Source organism: Calliphora vicina, chromosome 4 (assembly GCF_958450345.1).
Source record: "Calliphora vicina chromosome 4, idCalVici1.1, whole genome shotgun sequence".
Classification (NCBI taxonomy): Eukaryota; Metazoa; Arthropoda; class Insecta; order Diptera; family Calliphoridae; genus Calliphora; species Calliphora vicina.
In genome coordinates this window covers 97,279,548-97,305,445 of record NC_088783.1, presented here as the reverse complement: position 1 = coordinate 97,305,445, position 25,898 = coordinate 97,279,548, and the positions used below count along the sequence as shown (strand labels likewise).

The following is a 25,898-nucleotide window of genomic DNA, read 5'->3' as shown; positions in this document are numbered from 1 at the left end:
ACAGTCTGTTTTTCCGGCACTCATTTCCTAAAAGCAACTACTCAATACATTTCTAGTTGCATTTTTAAGTACAGCAACAAAAAGAATATACAACAATTTTTAGTTGGAATTTACAATACAATTTTTTAATATATGTAAAATATATATATATTTAAAAATTAAATAAGAAACTAATTACATTCTTTATGTATAATAAAAACGTAAAAGTTAATGATAGTATCGAGTAACCAAAAAAAATTGGTTACTCTAAAGTACTAATATTTTACAACTCTACATTGAAAACCATTTAGAAATGTATCTCAAATGTTTGAAGAATAGCCTTAAAATCAGATACGCACCTCAAACAGAATTTCAACCCTGTCTACACACGCCATGTCTTTAGATATATATGTTTCCGCAACAATGAGATCTGACATTTTTATATTTACAGTTACAGTTTATGTTTACAATAGTTTCGAGTCGCAATTGGTAAAAACTTAAGTCTGTTGTCAAAAACCTTTATCTCTTAACAAATATATTATTTCAATCGTGCAACAACTCGCGCGTCATCGTCATTATCTCTTAAGGACGGTCAGGCCGATTTTTGTTGTTTAATTTTATGCTTTAATTTTATGCTTTGATTTGAGGTTATGAGAAGACACAGTTGATATTGTTACGAAATTGTACTTGAATTCAAATATAACTATTTTAAGGGCTGATTTAAAAGTAGCATAATGCTTTCAAATAACAGTGCTGTAATAGCAAACTGTAACATATCTGTGGGCATTATTAAATAAAAGTTTCAGTTAAGCATTGATCGTAAGTTGGCAACGCTGTTTGCTGCGACCGTATATTCGAAAATTCAGTTAAAGAACATTGTAGAAAGTACACCACATATTAGTAAGATCTAGAATATTCGGACTTTGACAATTAAAGAGCAATCTAGAGTGCAGATGGCAGTGTTATAAATAGTGGCAGAGATTGCAGGCGTTAAGCGCACCATACACTATCAAAATACTCATAATGCACTATGGTAGTATTAGTGAAAATGTGTTTGTATGTGTGACACCGACAACGCTTGATGGAAAATCAAAAACATTTTGATTTTTAGCATGCTTGATGTCACTTTTTGATAGTGTATGGTGTTTTAGTCATTTACAAAAATATTTCAAGGCGTGAGGTTGATGAGTGTGTCGGATGAAGAGAATAATTTTTTATATTACATATTTCACTTATTATTTTAGTTTTTTCTTTATTATCAACATGTTGTCGTTATAGTTGCAATTATAGTTTCATCCGATATTGACATTTTTAAATACATTTTAGTGCAAATAAAAATTAAATATAATTCCCGCTATTTGTGTTAACACCACAAAATCAAAAATAAAATGCAGATTGACGAGTCATCAATCAAGTACATCAAAGCATCAAATTACACATACACGAAAGTGACATCAAGCATTTTGATAGTGTATGGTGCCCTTTAGTCAGTTTATCAGAGACGCTTTTCGAATTAACATCAACTGAGTGCCTTAAAGTGTGTTGTGTTTTTCAAGTAAATTCGTGTATCCTTATATATAGCGTAGTCGATTAAGAGATGTCCGTCTATCTGTCTGTTGAAATCAACTTTCCGCAGCCCCCAAATAACTTACATACACGATAAGATTCGGCACAACCGAATATAGCTCTCTTACTTGTTTTCTATAGATTTCACGGTTACTTTTATTGTTTACATCTTTTTTTAATTTTCTGTGTCAGCTGTTCAGCGGTGCCACTTGTCTGTATTTTGTTAATATTGTATAAGGTCGGAAAATTATATTGTGGAAATTACAAACGGAATGACAAACTTATATATACCCTTACGATGGTGAAGGGTATAAAAACAGTTTGTGGTGGAAAAATGGATAAAGAAAGATTAATATAGCAGGCTTAACATGCAAAGGCTCTAAGTCCATATTTAAACATTTTACAGGAGAGACAATAAACAATCAAACTTTGTTTTGTGTAAGGTTTGGTTAGGTTCCATGGGCAGCTGCTCCTCAAAGCAGCTCACTTGGGTCCATTCAAATCTGATCCCATTGTGATACCCAAGGGCTAGACAGCAGGGTATTTACAATACTTCCGTTGACTCCAAATTAAACCAACCAGATTCCCGGATGAAGTAGTAGATTCGTCTGAGATTCATCCTTGATAGCTCGTCCAAGCATGATAGGAATGGAAGTCCGAGGATGCGTTCCCTCATGTTTGTCAGATCCGGGCATTGGCAGAAAAGGTGATACACCGTCTCTTCCTCTTCTTCATTATGGCAGCTTCTACAATAATCATTGTAGAATTTTTCTAGCATGTGTCCCGATTAAACAGTGTCCTGTAATAAAGAAGACAATTAGCCTTATTTGCTCACGACGGTAATCTATAAGTAGATTCGTCCTGCAGGCATCATATACGGTCCAAGTCGACCTCGCTGTAGCACAGGAAGATTCATTAGTCCACCTGTTTTGTGCAGTCTCATATAGTTTCTGCTGAACAGTCAACTTGCATTTGACAAGGGAAATACCAGAAAAGGGGTCGATCGCCTCATCACTCATCATCGCACCCCTTTTGGCCAAATCATCTGCTATACAATTACCCTGATTTCCATCGTGTCCAGGGACACGATATAAGCGTTATCCTAGAATGTCTCGCTATCTCATTTAGGGATACCTGGCATTCCTCGGTTAACCTAGATGTCGTATAGACACCCGCTATTTCGTTAACGGCAGCCTTGCTGTCAGTAAATATACATATATCACCAGATATTCGATAATACCTCAGCCAGTTGGATGCACGTTTAATGGCAATAATTTCCGCCTGAAGAGCAGTACAGAAGTTAGGTAGCCTAAAGTAGGATTTTATACCAAAGTTTTCAATATAGAAACCTCCACCGACCCTATTTCCCCTATTAGAGCCATTAGTGTATACCCGTATGACATCAGCAGGGGGGAAGAGTCCGCGCTGCCATAAATCCCTATTTGGGATCATGATATGGAAATGTCTATCGAAAAAAGGTTTTGCGATGCAGTAATCGACATTACCATGTATGTGCCCATAGTAATTCAGTATCCTAGAGTGTCCAAGGTCCTTACCAGACCACGAACAACCAGCATTTAGTCTCACAGCAGAGTTGAGACCCATTTGTATCACCATCAAATCCACTGGTAGCCAGTTTAGAATAGTAAAAAGTACCTTAAAGGAAGTAGACCTTATAGCGCCTGTAATCAGTATCGCAGAGTAGCATTATCCAAGGCCTGCCACCACACCAATACTTCATAGAACAAGATGGGTTTAACGACTGCTTTGAAGATCCATTTGTTAATCCTGTTCTGAATATTCATATTACAGGACAATCTCTTATCTAGAATGATGCCAAGATACTTCGCATTATGCCTGATCTCAAGACTGATTCCATTCAGTTTAGGTGGTCTAAAGTCATCGATCTTATACCTCCTAGTGAAGAGAACCAATTCCGTTTTTTGAGGGTTCACACTAAGTTCACTCGATATACTCCACTCACTCAGTGTACTTAATGCCGATTCCATACAACTAGATATTGTATCCAGAAATTTACCAGATATAAATACTGCAACATCGTCAGCATACGCGACTGTTTTAATCCTTCTGTTGTCCATCCTGACCAACAGGGTATTCATAGCCAAATTCCAGAGAAGTGGGGATAATACACCACCCTGTGGTGTTCCACGATTGACCACTTTTGAAACACTTGTACCACCTAGGGTAGCACATATGACTCTATAACCAAGTATCTTACCGACTAACCGGCGTACACAAAGTTCTTTCATCGCAGATAGGATGGCGTCGGGCCTGACATTGTTAAAAGCTCCTTCAATATCGAGGAAGGCAACAAATGAATACTCCTTATGTGATAGCGACTCTTCAATGGAGCCAACTAACGAATGTAGAGCTGTTTCCACAGATCTGCCCTTAGTGTAGGCATGTTGGGATTTAGAGATGAGTTCAGTCGGAATGTTCATTCTCAGGTATATAGTATGTTTAGTATGAGTCTCCTTACCTCCTTTAGGAATGAAGACTAATCTACACCTCGTCCACCATGTAGGAATATAGGTCCATCTGATACACGCTGTGTATATATTAATGAGCCATGGTTCAACTATTTCTTCATTCTTCTGAAGATCAGCAGGAATAATACCATCCGGCCCAGGGGATTTAAACGGGTCGAAGCTTTTGATTGCCCACTGAATTTTTATTTTATTTTTATTTATTTATTTCATTAGTAATACATGTGGCCTATTGGCCAATAAAAATAATATTACCAGTATTTATATATACTATGAGGCAAATGAAAAACTTAAAATATTTGTTTACATAATAAAGAGAGATCAATATAACATCTAAAACATTTTAACGACTCCAATACACATATGAAAATATAATCCACGGAGCAATGGAATCAGCAGCCTCATCCACAGTTTCAACGTCGACTGGGAAGCAGCCTGGGAAATTAGTGTCTAGTAGGACCTCAAGTGTTTCCTTACTATTCAGAGTCCATCTACCACAGGGTTTCTGAATATAGCAGGGTTTCTGAATATAGCGGTTAGTCTCAGAGGATCCTTCCTCTGTTTTGTTTAAACATTTTTTAATTCTGTAAACGCAATTTTTTTAAGAGTTATACGGGAATACAATAAATAATTTTTTTAAATCTAATGAATTTATGAACATAATATTTATTTCTTAAATAAACATGAATCTTTATTATTTTGTTATATTCACAAAAATTTAATATATGAGATTTTTTTTTAAGCACATTGTGGCATATACAATAATAAGTGAGACACTAACTTATATTAATATTATTCACAATTTTTAAATAGCCACAGAGTCACAAAGTATTCAGAGTTGTCACGAGACAGAAGATAAACAAGTTTTATATTTCTCTCTTCTTTCACAACTGCCTCTTGTTTATATTTTTGTTGCGTGTAACATTGGTACCTAATTCATTATTTCTTTCTCTTTCCTTGAGAACTGCCCTGCAAACTGATCTTGGCTTTTTTGAAACGTCGAAATTTTCAACCCAGTAGCCCGTTTCTGTATTTCTCGAATCGTAAAAATGTCCGCATGAAACGATTGAATTGCAACAAAAACTGTAAAATGAAACAAAAAATGGTTTTTCTCACACAAGTGTTTCTGTATCATTACTTTGCGAGAATTATCTGTCATTTAAATAATTTTCCATTAATTATTGGAAAGATGTCAGAAAAAGTGTTTCTATAGCAAAACAAGTCTCAATTGAAATTGGTGCGAGAAAACCAAAATTTAAAAAAATATTGCTATTTTTATTTTCTTTTTTATAAATATGGAAACCAAATCAGCCGAAAAGGTAATTATGTCCCCTTTTACAATGCAGAAATTGAAAGGCAGACATTTTTCTCATTCTCTTTTGAACAAACCTAAACCTGTGTAATACACACTCTACCTCTTCAACCCCTCGCACACAAACTTCGTTTGTCTGCCTTTCAATTTCTGCATTGTAAAAGGGGACTATCAGAGTTTAAATAAAATAATTATGTATATATACACATGTATGTAAACAATAATGTGTAAAATTTTTTTTTAATTTTAATATAGTATAAAGAATTTCTAAACAGCAAAATTATGAAGACCAATAAAACGCAATTGTTATATTTTAGTATTTAAAATTGGTTTATTATAATTTATTTCTTTTGTTGGCGTTTCGCTTGCATTTGACACAAAATTACTGGAAATATTCCAGTAAGAACAGAATCTTTGTTGTGTGTTTTCGTATTCAAATACAGAAACACTTTTATCTCACACATCGAAAAACGATACAATTTTTTATTTCACACTTCATGTGAGAAATTTTACGATTCGAGAAATACAGAAACCGGCTACTGCATACTCAATTTCTCCATTTTTTATTGCATGTTATTTTTAGAAAAACACAAAACAAAATAGTATTACTGTGTCAAAACCATTATTTGACTCACAATAAAATAACTAAGCAGTCAAGGCGAATCTATAGAAGGTGACGACAGAAGAACAGCTGATTATTTTTTTTATTCAGTTGTTTAGACAAGTGAACTGTCAATTCACTTGTGTTTGTTGTGGCGAAAAATACAACAAACCCAAAAGCAAAAACAACCACAGGCAACTTTGACAGTTCACTTATCTTTTTACAAAAACAAAGTACCTGTTGTTTTTGTATATGTTGTATTTGTTGTAGTTCTGTCGTCACCTTCTATAAATTCGCCTTGTAAGCAGTGGTGTAGTAAGTACAACATTTGACTAGCAGCTGGATGGTTGTTGGTTCAACTCGTGGCTGCGACTTACTTTTTTTATTTTTTTTTTCGAAAATAATTCTATAAATAACTCTACTAACAAAACAACTTATTTCCGGCCAAAATATAAAGGATTACTTTTGGGACATCGCGAACAAATTTAAGTACTGTAGTGTATGGGCTGGTGTGTCTGTCAAACATCTGTTCATTGTTCATTGAACAAACAGAAAACAAAATAAACATAAAGAAACAAGGTGGCCAGATTGCCGGCGGCGCTGGTATGCTCGCGTTTGCCTGGCTGGGAACTCGCCGGAGGGGGTGGTCCTTGCCAGCAATCCGGATCGAAAACACACACTATCACAAAAATCATACCAGCAAAAGTATATTTAAGTTAAAGGGGCTCGAAGTAGTTTCTCTTGTCCTTTTTCTCTTTCCTTTATTTCCCTGCGTACCTATCTACCGAACAATTTCTTCTCCTGGCTGATGTTGTTGCCAGGAGATAACCCACCCACTCGGGATTGAATCCCGCCATGACATCCTATCGTAAGAATGTCCCAAACTTTCCCCGCAAACAATACCTTCCCTACTTACCGCCGCGTTTACTGAAATTTAGTAAATCATTTTAAAAAAAAAACTTGAAAAATAGCAATTTCATTTAAACATTATAAAAGTTTCGGTTTATTAATAAAGAATGAATTTATACAAACAAAAAATGAATTATTAACAAAATTTACTTTAGAAATAAAAAGGTACAAAAATTTTGTTTTTGTTTAAAAATTTCAAATTTTAGCTTTAAGATTCAGTTTTAAAAATTTAGCTTTAAGATTTTAGTTTTAAATTTTAAATTTAAGATTTTAGTTTTAAATTTTAAATTTAAGATTTTAGTTTTTAATTTTCTTTTCTTAGATTTTAGTTTTAAATTTTAATTTTTTTTTGCTTTTAGTTTAATTTAATAAAATTTCTTTTAATAATAATAATTTATAATGTATCTTTTTAAATCTAGCGTTACTGCTTTCCCGCTCTATTCCCTGGCGGCCAACTAATTTTGCGGAAGAATCTCCCGGGTGAGGATAGGGTAGATGGATATTTCCTGTCAGTGACGTGTCTAAATGTCTAAGTGGTTCGAGGTACTATTAATATTTAGAATTCTCTAATTCCTTTTATTTATTTATTTATTTATATATATTTATTTATAAAATTTTTTTTTTGTATAGGAGAATTACCTATATAAGATTTAGGAAAATCTTGGGTTAATTAACCTCGCGACTCACTGTTCCCTAGGCCAGAGCTCTAACCTAACTCGCGCACGCGTGGTTAAGGTTCACACGCGGGATGGACTTTGCGATACTTAAGACTTCCTATTTTTTATATAAATATCTCACTAATCACCTTTTTTTTTTATTTTATAAATATTTTTTTTTTTTTTCTTATTTTCTTAAAGAAAAGGAACCGAATTGAACGTCCGTCTATATGTCCCGGTGTATTTTACTGTACTTCGTCGGAATATCACCAAATATACCCTAGCACCCCAGGCGTGGTGGTGCTAATGCTGCTGTTCCCACGATGGATGGAGTCCTGTTGAAGTGGCTGGCGGTTTCTTAGTTTTTTTTTTTTTTTAATTCTTTAGTTTTAAAATCATTTAGTTTCAAGATTATTTACTTTTAAGATCATTTATGAATTTTTCTTCTTTTTAACTTCCAAATAAAAAAAATTTACTTCAAAAATATAAAAATTGTTAAATAAATTTGCGCCACGAACTCCACCTTCTTCCTTCTTTGGCCAGTACGATTAAAAAAAAAACGAATTTCACTATCTTTCCTTCCTCGAAACCTATCTTTTTTAAGAAAATGGCCGAGATTTTTATTTCAGCCATCTAAATTATATATTCTTTTCATTTGTTATTGTTTACAATCTTTCCAATTGTCAAAACACAAAAAAAACTTTAAAACAAAACCCTTTTGTCATCATCAATTCATTATTAGCTCTTCTTCTTTTTTCTAGTAGCTTTTGTCTACAGGGTGCACACTACAAACCCCACCACTCCTGTTATCCAGCCCTGGATACAGGATGGGAGGGAAAAAAAAAGCGCCCTAATTTCAATGAAATCCCTAATGTTCAAAAAATTTTGGGAATTTTGGGCATTTTACTCGCTCCTATAATACAATTACCACTACGGTAACCCCGTTTTACAAACTCACCACACTTAAAGAAAAACAACTCTGTGCCCTGTTTACATCAATCGTATGGCAACCCCCCACTGAACATACTACACAGCTGTATGAATGAATGGAACGGGAAGAGGCAAATGTGAAAAATACTACGCGTGGGTGAAGAAGAAGCACCCAAACAAAAAAAATATGAATGAAAATAAAAAGGTAAGTAAAAATTTTTTTTTTTCTATTAACAAGACATTATTAAAAAAAAAATATTCATTTAATTTATTTAAAATAATAAAATAATTATTCCTTTTGTTTCTTTTTAGGTTCTGCTGGAGATTGAAGGCCATTTATGGAGATTTTGAATAAGGTAAGTGAAAGTGTTGTACATATTGAAATTTATTAGTGGTGTTGCTAACTAACACAACCAAACATTTTTCTTTACAGGGACAATGTTGGCTGCCTTGGACCAGAAGAATTTCAATGGCCGATTCTGAAGATGGTGAATCTGAGCAGATTTAACCGGTAAGTAAAATTAAGGAACAAATAATAAAAAAAATTAAATAAATTCTAATAAATCTTTTGGAAATTTTTCAGGTACTGTTCCAGATAAGCTGGTGGACTATCGATTAAGGTGGTTCCGGAAATGGAAGGTAAGTGTAATGAATTATCATGGAATAAAAAGTGTTCTCTTTTTTTTTATAAAAAAGTGCGAAAAATAAAAATGTGGTTCGGGTTTATATAAAAAAAATTTGGTTACAGTGTGTGCGAAAAGTGAGTAATCCGTAAAATCGTTTTCTGGTAAAAATATTTTTAACATCTTTAATAATAATTAAAAAAAAAATTCGTTAAATAAAGACAATTTAATCGGAATCTACGATGAGTGATAAAAAAAAGAAAATTTAGAATAAAAATTGGAACAAAAAAAAAATCTAATTGGAAATACAGTGCTTGATAAAAGTTTGTGTTAATAAAAAAAATTTAAAATAATCTTATGAAAATTAAACTATTGAGTGATTTGAAACTGTTGAATAAAAAAAAACATAAATAAAAATTGAATTTTATAATTTACAGTGGCGACTAAAATTTGTGAAACGGATAAAAAAACTGAATAAAATTTAAAAATTAAATAAGTGAACTCTGTGATCAAAAATAATGGGATAACTGGAAAATTATTAATATAGTGTGCGACGAAAGTAATTGCTCAAATATTTTAATTGTTCATATATAAAAAAAAAAAAGGAAATGTTGAGAGTGAAAATAAATTTTATGAAAATTTAATTCCTATATGGAAATTAATGTGAACTGTGGCCATAACCATTTAGTAACCAATCCAAAAGAAAAATTATTAAAGAAAACTTAAAAAAAAATATCAAACCGATCCTAAATGGGTAAAATAAAAGAAAAGTGAAAATAAAATTATTTCTCCAATTATAATATCTTTTGTTTTAATTCAAAATTAATAATTTTATAAATTTTCTTTTACTTTCAGCTAATAAAATTCAATTGGACCTGGGATTTGGCCTTGGTTAGCTGCTTCCGTTCAGGAAAGGCAAGTAATAAAACTAAATAATAACAAATGAAAGATAATTTTATTAACTTTATTAATTCACGACTTAATCGCAGGAAATTTGGTAGAAATGTAAGGACTAAGTTCACCAAAGCTCATAGACTAAGGTCTAGAGACTTTGGCAAGAAATACCCCTTACCATTTCTCCGGAAAATAAAAGTAAAAATATTCAAAAATAAAATTATTTTGGAAAACAAAAAAAATAAAGTATAATTTTCTAAAAGGAATAATAAATAAAAATGGTTTGATTTTAGCTTGGAATTCAATTTGTCCTTTTAGAAAATTATAACAAAAACTAAAATAACTTATCTTAACTAATTATATCTTATCTATCTTCCACAGGCTACAAATTCAGATGGGACCTGGACCGGAAAACTAAATATGAAATAATTTGGACCAAATTATGATTCAAAAAGGTAAGTACTAAATAATGCTGAAGTTAGCTAAATCATTTGATTAGATATTGTAAATGAATTGTATCATTAAAACTTAATTTAGACCAAATACTAATTGTTTTGTTTTTCCTATTACAGGTGTTGGTAACAATTCGTATTTCCTACAGAAAAACAGCGAGACTGAGGAAGAAGCAACACACTGAGGAAAAGATCCCTGTCAGCGAGAATAAAATCGGTGAGTGAAAAATTTAAATTGCTATTATTAACATCTAATTTTAAATTATTCTGTTTAGTCTAACAGTAGATTTAGTATTTAAATTAGATTTAAAAACAAATTGGATATATTGCCTTATTTCGTGATCGTTAAGATCATAATGTTTTCCATTAGAAACTAAACTATTTTGCCAGGAATGGTTCATGTTGTGAGAACAAATCACAGTATTGTTAGATTCATCCAATAACAAGTAAGCCACGTATTTCTTTACGAGATGCTTGTTGGGTAAACGTCGCGAATTGCTCCCGTTCCTTTAATATAAAAAAAATCAGATCAACATACTAGATGACTAACGATTCCCAGCTCTTAATGGCATAGTTCCCCAGAGTGTTAACGGAATTGCATCAATAGTGTGTTGACAGTCACAACTGTGATAAAGGATTAAATTGGTTTCGGTGAGCATGGCGACGTACTACTTGGTACTGCGTAAATCCACCGCAACTGGTAATTGTTTCACAACAACCATCTGGTCACAAATTTCTAAAAAAAAAAAACACAACAACAAAAATAGCAAAATATTAATTAAAATAAAATCTAATGAGGCAAAATAAAGAAAAATGTAGTCATTTAACTAGAGTTTTGTGTAAAAAAAAAGGTATTTACTAACCACTCAAAAAAAAATTGACAATACGTTTTTGTATTTGATAGAGTTAGGTATTGGGACTGAAAGGTTGGGACTAAGACCACCAAAGAACTTGAACCTATTGTTTCAAGTCTTTGGCGTGAAATACCCCCAACATTTTCCCCTGAAGGTCTTCCACCTCGTACAGACTATTACCTATAGGCTTGACAATTCGACATTTTAAAAATTTCCGGGCTAGTTTGGCGTTAAAATTATTTTTAAAATCACTTTGCTGGAAGTTGCGGCGATAAACTTCTTGACCTGGTATGAATTTGACTTGACGGCAACGGATATTGTAGGACTTCTCGTTTTTCAGGTACGCCTTATGCAGATTCTCGCGAATTTTCTGCCGTACTAGATCCATTTTTACGGGTTTTGGTACTATGTCGATTTCCGGATCATGAAGACATTGTAGTTTTCTAGCGAGCTTATATACACTTCCGTGCGAAATCATGTTCATGCCGAACAGTGCAAAGTACGGTGTAACTCCAATAGACGTTTGGACTGACGAACGCAACGAAAACTCAATTTCGGATAGGTACTTATCCCATTCAGTGTGATCCTGTTGTATATATGACCGAATTGCGGACAGAATCGACTGGTTTACACGCTCTGAAGCGTTCGCCTGTGGTGAATGAATGGCTGTTTTTACGTGTTTAACGCCAAAGTTTATAACCATTTCCTTGAAATCCTTGCCCACGAACTGTTTACCGTTATCAGATAGAATCGTCTCTGGGGTACCAAACTTGAAGAATACTTCAGATATAAGGAACTTAATTACGTTTTTAGAATTTGCCTTGGTCATAGCTTTAAGTAGGACGTATTTGGTCAAGTGGTCTAGCACGATAAAAATGAAAGTATTTCCGTTCTTTGACCGCGGATACGGACCCAAAAAATCGATGAATAACTTTTGGAACGGTCGTTCCGACTGAGATTCAGTTCCCATTGGTGGTCGTAAGATGGTGTTAGAGGGTTTGGTTTCTCGACAGGTTTGACAATTTGACACGAACGTGCGGATATGTGCATTCTGGTTGGGCCAGTAAAAGTATTCTTTGACCCTTCGAAGCGTCTTCCCAAATCCTCCGTGCGGAGCCTGAGGTGGATTGTGGCACTTGGCAATTATGTCTTGGGTTAATTCGAGCGGGACCCAAAGTTTCCAAGCGAAGTCCTCGTTTATCGGGACTCCATCGTAAGGCAAAACTCGTTTGTAGACCAAATCGTCTACTACCTTCAAATCTGGTAAACGTTCTGCATTTTCTTGGATTGTGGCGATTAATTCCAGGTAACTTTGTTCTTTAAAATACTTGGAATCAAAACTTATAATGTTGTTTACCTCCGTAGAAAGCTCCTCCATGTCATACCTCGACAAGGTGTCGGGTACTATATTTTTAGAACCTGGCCTGTGTTCGACGTTGAAGGCAAATGACTGAAGATGCAAGCTCCATCTGGCAAGTCGACCGCTCAAGTCTTTGTGAGACATTAGCCATTTAAGGCTGCTGTGGTCAGTAATGACTGTAAAGGGCATCAACTCGATGTAAGGCCTAAATTTTTTAATGGCCATTACTACGGCCAAACACTCTCTCTCTGTGACCGAATAGTTCTTCTGAGCGCTGGTCAATTTATGAGAAAAAAAAGCGATGGGATGCTCTCCGTCGTCTTCGTCCTTTTGAAATAAGACAGCTCCCAATCCAAGATCCGAGGCATCACACTGCACATAAAAGTGCTTGTTAAAATTGGGATGAGTGAGCACTGGTGCGGTTGTTAGGGCTGTTTTCAGTCTATCGAAGGCTTCTCTGGCATCATCGGGAAAGTTGAACGTTTTTCCTTTCTTAAGGGTGTTGAAGATAGGAGTAGAAATCGTCGCGTAGTCTGGGATGAAGCGCCTGTACCAGCCAGTAGCTCCCATGAAACTCCTGACCTGCCTAGCGGTTTTCGGGTAAGTAAATTTTAAAATCGTTTCTACTTTCTCTGGGTCTGGTCTTAATTTACCCCCTCCCACTATATAACCTAGGTACCTCAACTCTTTGAAGCAGAACTTAGATTTCCCTACATTTATGGTCAGTCCTGCCGAATCCAAACAATGCGCTACTCGATCCAGCAATTCCAGGTGGGTTTTAAAGTCCGGAGATACGATCAAAAGATCGTCTAGATAGACAAAGACTCTATCACGAAGTGCTGAGGGGATCACTTTATCCATCAGACGGCATAACCTTTGGGCTGCATTACACAACCCGAAAGGCATTACCGTAAAATGGTAAAGTGGTCGTCCTGGCACCGTAAATGCAGTCTTTTCTCTACTAGACGCATCTAGTGGTATCTGCCAGAATGCGTCTTTAAGATCTACGCTTGATATAAAATATGTGTCCCCTAACCGGCTGAGAAGACCTTCGATGTGCGGCAGAGGATAGGCGTCCTTAATCGTGAGGGCATTCAGCTTACGAGCGTCCAAGCACAAACGGTTCTTCTCGCCCCTACGGACGAGAGTAACCGGATGGCTCCAAGGGCTCTCGCTTTGCTCAATGACCCCAAGATTAAGCATCCTATCAAGTTCTGCGTACATCAACTTCTGCACAGCTGGTGAGACCGGATAATGCTTGTCCTTAACTGGAATCGCGTCGCGAGTGTCGATTGTATGAGATTCGAGGGAAGTCTGACCAAGTCCCTTCTTCGTAAAACATGGAAATTTCGCTACGATGACATCTAATGACGCATTCTGACTCGGAGTGAGTATATGTGTCTTAAATTTATCATTCGTTTCTTCGGACTCCGGACAGAGATTGACATCATTAGTTGTTAGGCTACACAAATTAGGAAATAAACCAAAACTTCGCATGAAGTCTACACCTAAAAATAGTGGTCTATTTAGAGAAGGCACCAAATAAAAAGTGATCTCTTGTGTCCTATTATTAAAATTTATTTCGACCCTTACACGACCTACTATTTTGTGAGGACTACCATCAGCTGTTTTAATGTGTGATGAAAAATTTAAAATTTGTATACCTGTGTTCTCGAGAAACTCCAGGCACCCTTTACCTAAACATGAGACAGTGGCTCCACTGTCTAAAAGACCTTCTATGGGTACGCCATTAATGGGTATCTTCAGATAAAAACGGGCGTCTTCACCCTCATATAGACTAGTAGACATAATTTCATTTTTAATTTTCCTCCTAATCTTATACCTAATCCTAGCTTTCTGTATTTTACTAGAGACCTGACCGAAAATCCTAGATTTAGCTTCGTTATATTCACGAATTCTCTGATGGAGTGGTTTGATAACGTGAACTCGTGGCTTTTCGTCCTTAGGTAGCGGACGTTGCGGACTTACTAAAATTTCAGTAGGCCTAAACTTATCACTATCAGAGAACACCGGGATTAGGTTTGGGTTGAACGAGTCTCCCCCGTTTGGGACTCGCCCCCCTTCAGGTTTCCCTGACATTTAGGGCAATTAGGTGTCACTACATTGTCCCGACCACATTTAAAACAGAATACGCGCCTATTAGTTGAAGGACAATCCATAAAGCTATGGCCTGGTTGCTTGCAATTCCAGCATGTATAACGGCTGCTGGTGGCCATTGCATCTATCTCGAGGATTGGTATAGGTGTTTCATCACTGAACTGTAGTTCATGCACGCGAGCGGGTGTAAGAGTTCTTGACTGGAATGACTGCCTCTGGGTATTTATCAAATTTTCGGCTCTTTTTGCCTGTTGACAGAAATCATTCAGACTGTCAGTTCTAACAGCGAATAGCAAATGGGATAGAGATGGCTTCAAGTTGCTTTTCATAATCTCGACCAAGTCTCTTTCCGAATAGGGATTCCGTTGCTGGTTCCTCAGCCTCATTACAGCATTGTAAAAACTCTCGAAATTCTCCTGAGGCATTTGGCGACGATCCATAATTTGTTTTTGCAATTGGAACTCACTACCATACCTCCTGAATTGTGTGAGAAATGCTCCCACGAGCTCGTCCCAGGACTGTATCGTACTCAGCTTACGTAAGGTCCAGTACCAATCCAGCGCCTGACCTTCCAAAAGGGTATGGAAACATCTTAAGAGATCATTAAAAGCGCAATTATAATCTTGCCTCAACACATCTACTCGAAAAATGAAGTCTTCGGCACTCATTGATCTCGAAGTACCATCGAATTTAATCCCCCATTTCGATAAATCCACTTTGCGTTGGATGGTAAACTCGCCTTCGGTTGGCCAACTAGGCGCCTGCGAAGACTGAACTGGATTGACAGTCGGTGTTCCATGACTCGGTTGCGTATTGGCGGCATTGCTTTGAGGAAAATTACGTGGTGGCTGAATGTTATTACCGGGTATGTAAGAATGAGTTTGTTGTTGTTGTTGATTTATTAAATTATCTTGTTGTCCAGCAGGAAAAAGTGGTACGGCAGTTTGTGGACCAGGTGTTGACGGGATCGCGCGAGATACGGCATTCGCAATTTCTTGTTGCATATCTGTTCGCAACAACTGCATTTGTCGCTGTAGTTCCTCCCGCATAAAAGTAAACATATCTCCTGTGGCTGGCATATTATTTGCCGGTTGAGGAGCTACAGGTGGCATAACCGAACGGTACTGCACCGTTCTAGCAGTGATGTTGCTGTACTCAGGTGGCGTTATAGTGTCGTTAGATAGGACATTATTGACAGGTTGAGGAACTGGAGGCGGGTTACTACCACGATATTCCTCCTGTACATGTCTGGCGGCGGCACTACTGTAGTCTGGCGAAGTTATGGTACTGTTCGAAATGGCCGATTCATTGAAGAATCCTGAACGTTCCTGCGCCATTGAGATGAATTGCTGAACTGCTGGAGTTACTGTTGGTGTTCTTGTAGCCGTAGTCGTGATCGTGTTCGCGATGGTATACACCGGAAGTGTAGAAGAAACTGTAGTTCCTACGGTAGTTCTATTTGTATTTTCCATATTAGATTTAGCCGAACGGGTTAAAACCATTACTACTTGTCTAATTAGATATAGATAAAGATCTAGTACGAGGAATAACCAAATGAAACAAATCAAAATGATAAAACCACAATGTTGATTATTTGTATAGAACGCTAGTAAAAAAAATATATTTATCTAACAGATAAATATCAAACAAGATACTAATAGAAATCTCCTCCTCTTAAAAAACTAGACGTATAAATCTTAACAAAGAAAAGGTTAAAACTCAAAATGGAAAAGAAGATTCAAAACTTAATCTTGTGAACGGCGATGTTTTTCGGGTAAGTAATGTTTGCAGGTAAAGTGTATAGAAATTGTTCGAAGATATGTACTAATTGTTTTTCTATTGGTTTCAGGAAATGGAAAAAGTAAATGGATAAATAAAAAAAAAAGGTAGTATTTGTTCTACCGCAGCTCAAATTTCAAGGGGCATCTAGAAGATTGGTGTTGAAAACCCAGTACGCCTAGGACTACCCTATCTATTTTACCGCAGACAAAACGTGAGTTTAAATAAAACAAATACTAATAATCGTATCTATTAAGGGTGGCTGCCTATGCTATTCTTTCCTCCCAACTTGAGCATTCTCGCTTTTGCTACAGAAAGCTAACACGAGAGCCTCAAGTTGCTTGGAAAGAACAGGCTGAAGAATCTATCATCCCGCATGACTATAGCGTACACACCAAACGTCGCAACGCGAACCAGACTAGATTGTCCAGATGTTCGGGACTTACGTTGGTGTGCACCACATTAGCCATGCACGATGATAGATTCCCATCTATTGTAAAGTAAAAAAAAAACGAAAAGGAAAAAAAAATAAATAACTATTTGTCTGACGACGTCGCTGCAGTTAGGGACTCTTGTTATGACCTAACAGGACTTACGTAGTCTTGACTAAATAGCATTAAGGACTAACTAGATTAGGCTATGGACCTACTTCGGGCCCCACGTTGGGCGCCATTTGTGTAGTGTATGGGCTGGTGTGTCTGTCAAACATCTGTTCATTGTTCATTGAACAAACAGAAAACAAAATAAACATAAAGAAACAAGGTGGCCAGATTGCCGGCGGCGCTGGTATGCTCGCGTTTGCCTGGCTGGGAACTCGCCGGAGGGGGTGGTCCTTGCCAGCAATCCGGATCGAAAACACACACTATCACAAAAATCATACCAGCAAAAGTATATTTAAGTTAAAGGGGCTCGAAGTAGTTTCTCTTGTCCTTTTTCTCTTTCCTTTATTTCCCTGCGTACCTATCTACCGAACAATTTCTTCTCCTGGCTGATGTTGTTGCCAGGAGATAACCCACCCACTCGGGATTGAATCCCGCCATGACATCCTATCGTAAGAATGTCCCAAACTTTCCCCGCAAACAATACCTTCCCTACTTACCGCCGCGTTTACTGAAATTTAGTAAATCATTTTAAAAAAAAAAACTTGAAAAATAGCAATTTCATTTAAACATTATAAAAGTTTCGGTTTATTAATAAAGAATGAATTTATACAAACAAAAAATGAATTATTAACAAAATTTACTTTAGAAATAAAAAGGTACAAAAATTTTGTTTTTGTTTAAAAATTTCAAATTTTAGCTTTAAGATTCAGTTTTAAAAATTTAGCTTTAAGATTTTAGTTTTAAATTTTAAATTTAAGATTTTAGTTTTAAATTTTAAATTTAAGATTTTAGTTTTTAATTTTCTTTTCTTAGATTTTAGTTTTAAATTTTAATTTTTTTTTGCTTTTAGTTTAATTTAATAAAATTTCTTTTAATAATAATAATTTATAATGTATCTTTTTAAATCTAGCGTTACTGCTTTCCCGCTCTATTCCCTGGCGGCCAACTAATTTTGCGGAAGAATCTCCCGGGTGAGGATAGGGTAGATGGATATTTCCTGTCAGTGACGTGTCTAAATGTCTAAGTGGTTCGAGGTACTATTAATATTTAGAATTCTCTAATTCCTTTTATTTATTTATTTATTTATATATATTTATTTATAAAATTTTTTTTTTGTATAGGAGAATTACCTATATAAGATTTAGGAAAATCTTGGGTTAATTAACCTCGCGACTCACTGTTCCCTAGGCCAGAGCTCTAACCTAACTCGCGCACGCGTGGTTAAGGTTCACACGCGGGATGGACTTTGCGATACTTAAGACTTCCTATTTTTTTATATAAATATCTCACTAATCACCTTTTTTTTTTATTTTATAAATATTTCTTTTTTTTTTCTTATTTTCTTAAAGAAAAGGAACCGAATTGAACGTCCGTCTATATGTCCCGGTGTATTTTACTGTACTTCGTCGGAATATCACCAAATATACCCTAGCACCCCAGGCGTGGTGGTGCTAATGCTGCTGTTCCCACGATGGATGGAGTCCTGTTGAAGTGGCTGGCGGTTTCTTAGTTTTTTTTTTTTTTTAATTCTTTAGTTTTAAAATCATTTAGTTTCAAGATTATTTACTTTTAAGATCATTTATGAATTTTTCTTCTTTTTAACTTCCAAATAAAAAAAATTTACTTCAAAAATATAAAAATTGTTAAATAAATTTGCGCCACGAACTCCACCTTCTTCCTTCTTTGGCCAGTACGATTAAAAAAAAAACGAATTTCACTATCTTTCCTTCCTCGAAACCTATCTTTTTTAAGAAAATGGCCGAGATTTTTATTTCAGCCATCTAAATTATATATTCTTTTCATTTGTTATTGTTTACAATCTTTCCAATTGTCAAAACACAAAAAAAACTTTAAAACAAAACCCTTTTGTCATCATCAATTCATTATTAGCTCTTCTTCTTTTTTCTAGTAGCTTTTGTCTACAGGGTGCACACTACAGTACTTCTTCCAGTAGAATAATAAGTAGTCTAACGCTAAGTACTCTGTTCAAAATTTAGTATGTACTCTGTTCTTTTTGTGAAATACATCTGGCAATCTTATTTTTCCACAGGAAATAACATAAGCAGCACTTCTTTCGCAAGAAATTATAACCAACAGCTGATAATGATAATATGTTGCATATAAAATTGTTTGCATGATAAAACCATATTTTTTCGCAAATATGAACACAGTACTAAGCTTAATCGTCAAATTCCTTTTATTTACAGCTTATTTGTAATTAAAGTTTTTGCTGGGTAGTTTGTGACAGAGTAGCGATGTTACTTTTTTTACAATATGAAACTTATGTTTTATATCATTGAACAAACGTAAAAATGTTTAGCATAAGGCGAATGTACTATATAATATTGTTACGTTTTAACCTTTTCAAAACGTTTGGTTTATTTCCTTTAAATAAACCGGATACTTTTGATTGCAAATAAAAGCCGTTTAGTAGTTTGAAAATGGTAACAACTCTTTATTTATTCAAATGTACAACAACAACAACATAATTAAATAGTCACTCAATGTTTTTATACACGTTTGTAAATTTGCAGAAATACAGATACAATTTATAATGTACACGAATTTACTTGAAAAACACAACACACTTTAAGGCACTCAGTTGATGTCAAAGTTCGAATTTTCTAGATCTTACTAATGTTCTTTAACTGAATATTCGAATATACGGTCGCAGCAAACAGCGTTGCCAACTTACGATCAATGGTCAACTGAAAGCTTGTATTTAATAATGCCCACAGATATGTTACAGTTCGCTATTACAGCACTGTTAAAATCGTTATATTTGAATTCAAGTACAATTTCGTAACAATATTGTTACGTTTTTACCTTTCAAAAACGGGGGTTTATTTCTTTTAAATAAACCGAATACTTTGATTGCAAATATAAGCAGTTTATTAGTTCAGAATTTGTAACAACTCTTTATTTATTTAAAATGTACAACAGCAACTGTTTAAAATAGTCACTCAATGTTTTTATACACGTTTATAAATTCGCAGAAATACACACACTTTATAATGTACAAGTATACACTGGTAATGCAGTTGATATCTTTACCCTATGTCTACGTGGAGACATGGGTTACTGATTGCCCGAGCAATTATTGCTAAGCAATAAGCTGTCAGTTCAGTTGTCATTAATGTAAAATTTCTTCTTTCTATGATTCAGTGCGATTAATTCATACATATTTATATTTAATTTATTTAAGTACCAGAAATTAGAGAAAAAAATCAATCAACACAAAATATAAACAAAATACACATCAGTTTTTCATAGACTTCTCGCGTTGAAAATTTTGTATTTGTGACGAACGTTTTCTCCACATAAAGTAATCAGCAATGGCTCTGCTGTTGTTTTGCCCATAGAGAAACATAGAGCGGAAACTAGAAAAAAACTCAAACAAAAAAATTACTCAAAATTATCACAATATCACGAGTATTGTTTTTGTTTTCACATAGTTTTTTCTACTAATACATTCTCATCACTTAGGTTTCTGACAACTGAGTTAGGTCTTTGACAGCAGAGTTTCCGCTCTATGTCTATTCTCTATGGTTTTGACGACGTTATTGGTTGTGTTAAGCAATTAAAATTGGTACGTGGAGACATAGGGAAAAGCAATCATTGCGCAATGGATTGCTACATTGGCAATTTGCCGTCTAAACTCGCAAATTTCATTGAAGCAATCAAATTTGACAATTGCAATAAATATTGCTACGTGGGGTTACTTACCGATGTTTCAAATCAGACTCATTCACTACTGCAACCGCACTCACTATTTATACACACTGCCTTCTGCATCTGGGTAGCCTAGATAGTTCTTAACGGTCAAAACTCGTATATTCGAATTCTAGAGCTTTCGATTTTAATGTAAGCAGCTTAAACATTTAATGTTGCCATAATTATAAACAATGCTAATTTACCGCATGCTATCAACATTGTTGATATGTAGAACCTTCTACTGATGGACATGTTTACAAACATGATGAATGTTGCAGGCAGTTATTGCAAATTCGTAACAATATATTATATACAGTACGAGACACAAATGTGTAAATAAATTTGGAAATATCTATAATTTGAATTTTTATGCTCAACATTTACCAATCTGACAATATTTTTTACACAATATGAAGATCATGATTAGTGAAGTATAGCAATACAAAAAAATTAATTTCAAGTAATGGCATTTAAATACCAGGATATCAAAAAGTTAAAAACTGAATTACACAATTTTGTCGCATTTTCTTTAAAGTTAAATAAACTTGTTATTATTATTTAGAAAAAGAACAATTTTAATCAATTTCATTAATGACAGTTAGTTAAAACATGTTACTAGTTAACAATTTACAATTCTTTAAGGAATATTGAATATGAAGAAGATTATCACCGAAGTTGCAAATTCTGTTACCGAGCAGCTGAAAAATGGTATCTCCCATCGAAAAATATCCACCAAATTCAATATTTCTTTTAATCTGTTGAGAACATAGCGAATATGTGTGGTTTGGCTTTTCCAGCACCAATTTGTGGACGGAATTCAATTCTATTGTTAAAAGATGGTCTCACTGTATAACGTCTAGTTGTATCAGAAGAAGAAAATAGTCCCCGTGAGGTACAACCAAAACTATCTTCATGCTACCAAATTAAGATTTCAATACGTGCATCTCTTAGAGAAATCAAAAGATGTGGTTTTTATGCAATAAAGATTGTTAAAAAACCTCGTTTAACTGAAAGACACAAGTCTCTTCGACTAACATTTGTAAATTTTTTTAAGAAATGGACCTTTGATGATTGGGAAAAAGTTATCTGTACAGATGAATCGAAAATTAACCATTTTAGAACTGATGGACCAAAATATGACTACCAAAAACGAAATGTGCCATTAAAAGACCGTGATTTTATGACGACTATGAAATATGGTGGTGGAATATTGCCATTTTGTGGTTGTTTTTCTGCGAAAGGTGTAGGAAAACTCCATAAAATTGGTAGTAATATGAATGCAGAAATGTATATAGACATTATCAAGACAACAGATGTGGATAGTCTGAATGATTGGCGTGGACAAATTGAAAACACTGTGATACTACAAGATAACGACAACAAACATAAGTCTAAAAAGACGCTTAATTTTTTAAAAACCGCCAAAATTACATTGCTAGATTGACTCCCACAATCTCAGAATTTAAATCCGATTGAGAATTTGGTGCGAATTATAAAACGTCGCGTTTATAATTATCAAAATGCATTTAGAAACACAACTCAGCTCAAGGAGCGCTCCCATGATATCTAGGGATCTATAATGCAAGAAGAGTGTCGCAAACTGGTGGAGAGTATGCCCTCCAGAATTCAGGCTGCCATTGACGCGAAAGCAGGTTATTCGAAGTACTAAAAAAGTTACTTTAGTAATCTGCGCCAAAAGTGTGTAAATGGGTTGCAGTTATTTTTTTTAGATTACTGGAGTATAATTAAGGAAATATTTTATTTATTTAGTCCTAAAATATCCTTAATAAATATTGTTTAAAAAAACACAAAACGTTTCTTTATAAACATTGCACTTTAAAAATGGTGTCACAAAGTGTAAATATATGACCATCATTTACACATTTTTGTCTTACACTGTATATCCTGAAGTCGAAATCTTCTAAATAAAAAAATTTATAAAGTCTCATCGACAGATCTAAAAACCAAATTTTTTAAAATTAAAACGAGACGAAAAATCAAAATAAATGAAAAAGGTTGAAAGTCAACTATTCAAACATTTAAAAAAGTTGAAATTACGAATAGTAGACTTTTTTAAAAACCTAAAAAGGACAAAAATCTAGTTTATGTAAGGAACTAGTTGAACAAACGATTACGTTATCCCAAAAAAGTAGATGTTTTTTATGAAATACGTTTCTTTTCATCAATAAATGTAGCAACCACATATTTTGTATATTAAATTTCAGAAAACGGAGCATATTATACAACAATTATCATTTACAAGATCTCTTAGAAATCCGCAAATTATTATATCTTGTATACATAACTCAATATATGAACAATAATTTGTTCTACAAGCTGCGCGTTTTTGGAATTTATTGCCTAGAAATTTGCGCTCTTTTACAATAGCAGTTGTAACTTTTAACCGTAAACTTATTGATTTATTTAATTTGAATGATATTTGACTTGGTTATTAAAATCGTATATTTTTTAATTGAACATATTGTTACGAAATTGTACTTGAATTCAAATATAGCGATTTTAACGGATGATTTAAAAGTAGCAAATGCTGAAATGCAAATAGCAGTGCTGTAATAGCAAACTGTAACATATCTGTGGGCATTATTAACATTGAATAAAAGCTTTCAGTTGACCATTGATTGTAAGTATGGCAACGCTGTTTGCTGCGACCGTATATTCGAATTCGAATATGTTTCTGTTTTTCAAGTGAATTCGTGTACATTATAAAGTGTTTCGTTTCTCAATAAATATTTTTTGTTGTCATTTCACATATATATTTCGATTAATCGTTGTGTATATATAACCGTTGTGAGTGTATAATCGATCACAAAACAAATAATTTTTAGATTACCCTATGCCTCCATAGGGAAATTTGCACTAAATAAAAGAAAAAAGAAGAAAGGTAGTGTTTTAGAGATATAAAAACGAGCAGCAAAAAAATCAAAATCTGCATAGACGAAAAAAATTGGTTACGGATTTGAATTCACTGTAGAACGTATTTTACTCAATTTACAACCAGTCTCGGGCAGATGCACATAATGTGCTCTACTATCTCCAACTCCTCTATATTCCCACACACACCCATTTACCTATGAAGGCCCCAATCGAGCAGTGACCTTTTATCATTCCTACTAGAATTCTGAGACGAACCTATCCAACGCAATTAGTGTTTCGATTGCCTTCGCATCCAGTTTTGCCAAAAGGCCTTGGACAATTAACAATTCGTCCTATTATTCCAGGATTGGTAGGTGGAGTCACGGAATCTTTCAAATATTAGCCTGTAGTTGTGACATATTCGAGGCCTTACCTCCCGTTCTCTAGTGTCGCGGTCTAGATCAGAACCATGTCTGGTCAGTTCATCATATCGGGACCCTATGATCAGAGATTCCCATGGGAATGATGTCCTGACCGACAAGACCTGCCTTATATATTATCCTAGTGTGATATCCCCGCAATGGTTTCACTAACGAGGACTCAAATAGCCTAAGTATGTTCCTAAGCACACTCTCAACATAATTCTCAATGGGTAGTAAGTTTAGGATTATATTCAAGACCTTCTGTGTGGTGCTGCCAAACTTCAATTCTTGCCAATGGTGTTCCTGCATGTATAGTAGGCATTAAGGTCCTTCTTTAATCTCTCCTGAGTATTTATTTTTCATGACAATTTGCTGTCAAGGCAGGTTCCTAAATACTTGGTTTCCACTGATAAGATCAACACAATGCTGTCTAATTTCGGCAAACTGAAACTCTCCACCCTGTATTTCCTGGTAAAGAGCACCAATTCTCTCTTCGATGGGTCATCCGCATAGGCGATTATCTTCCTACCTTTAGACTCAAAGATTTTGAGAATAGAGTTTACCGCCAGTAACCACAAAAGACGAGAAATAACTCCATCTGCGGTGTGCCGCTTGTAGAGATGCCAATCCCGGGATTTTTCGAGATTACCAAATCCCAGAAAATTACGAGATTTTCGATATTTTAGGAAGATTTTTGAAGCTCCCAAAATACATAGAAAGCTAAATTTCAGCATACTTATAATACTAATCTCGCTACAAATCCAAACGGAAGCAGATTTTTTAATTTTAATATATTTACGTTGACTATGAACGATGTTTTTCGTCCGATCCATACATTAAATAATATGAATATAAAACAAGTAACAACCCATCATAAATATGTAGTTTTTGGTTATATTATTATGGACTGGTCCTCACTAATATGCGGCCGCTCTTAGGGATTTTCTCCTCCATGGAACGCGGCAGGAGGCTTCGCTAAATAAAGTTTTTCTGATAAATAAATTATTAAAAAATACTTTTTTTTGGAGTGGATGTTGTTTAATTTTTGATTGAACTTTCTTTTTTTGTCAAATTAAATAAATCATTTAAGCAAACAAAAAATTTTCTAAGATGCAATAATGACATAATGGCTTTATTTCACTTCTACCATGGGGAATAAGGCCATATGGTCTTATTTTCCAACTAATTGAGCAATAGAGCCATATGGCCTTATTTCACTGCACCTCCACGGCCTAGGCAGATATCACCTATTGAGACAGCTCTTGAAGATGCCATTAAGGCATTATTGCACTATATATATATATTTTGCTTAAATAATTTATATATGTAAGTATTGTTACGTTTTTACCTTTTTAAAAACGGGGGTTTATTTGCTTTAAATAAACCGGATACTTTTGATTGCAAGTAAAAGCCATTTCGTAGTTAAAAATTGTAACATTTATTTTAAATGTACAACAAAAGTTTAAAATATTCACTCAATGTTTTTATACACGTTTATAAATTCGCAGAAATACACACTTTATAATGTACAAGTATGCACTGGTAGCATAGAGAAACCTTGTCAGAAACCTAAGTGATGAGAATGTATTAGTAGAAAAAACTATGTGAAAACAAAAACAACACTCGTATGTGTGATAATTTTGAGTAATTTTTTTGTTTGAGTTTTTTTCTAGTTTCCGCTTTATGTTTCTCTATGACTGGTAGTTGATGGTTTTATTTAACGATGTTTCAAATTAGACTCACTCG

The 25,898-nt window shown here is 34.6% G+C and overlaps 2 long non-coding RNA genes across 4 annotated transcripts; both read left to right on the top strand.

The window, feature by feature from the left end:
- The first annotated feature begins 8,554 nt into the window (after nt 1-8,554).
- On the top strand, nt 8,555-9,113 carry LOC135958950 (uncharacterized). Its single transcript, XR_010576481.1, has 4 exons — nt 8,555-8,665; nt 8,773-8,816; nt 8,894-8,971; nt 9,044-9,113. It is a non-coding gene; the product is annotated as an uncharacterized LOC135958950 (long non-coding RNA).
- Nucleotides 9,114-9,842: 729 nt separating this feature from the next.
- LOC135958887 (uncharacterized) lies at nt 9,843-18,476 on the top strand. 3 transcript variants are annotated; one of them, XR_010576470.1, is made up of 11 exons: nt 9,843-9,998; nt 10,073-10,175; nt 10,359-10,432; nt 10,550-10,646; nt 12,297-12,589; nt 12,649-13,243; nt 13,319-14,030; nt 16,448-16,552; nt 16,611-16,754; nt 18,053-18,176; nt 18,264-18,476. It is a non-coding gene; the product is annotated as an uncharacterized LOC135958887 (long non-coding RNA). The 3 variants fall into 3 exon arrangements; XR_010576468.1 differs by lacking the exon at nt 10,073-10,175 and having other exon boundaries at nt 9,848-9,998; nt 18,264-18,475; XR_010576469.1 differs by lacking the exon at nt 10,073-10,175 and having other exon boundaries at nt 9,849-9,998; nt 16,448-16,535; nt 18,264-18,475.
- The last annotated feature ends 7,422 nt before the right edge of the window (nt 18,477-25,898 follow it).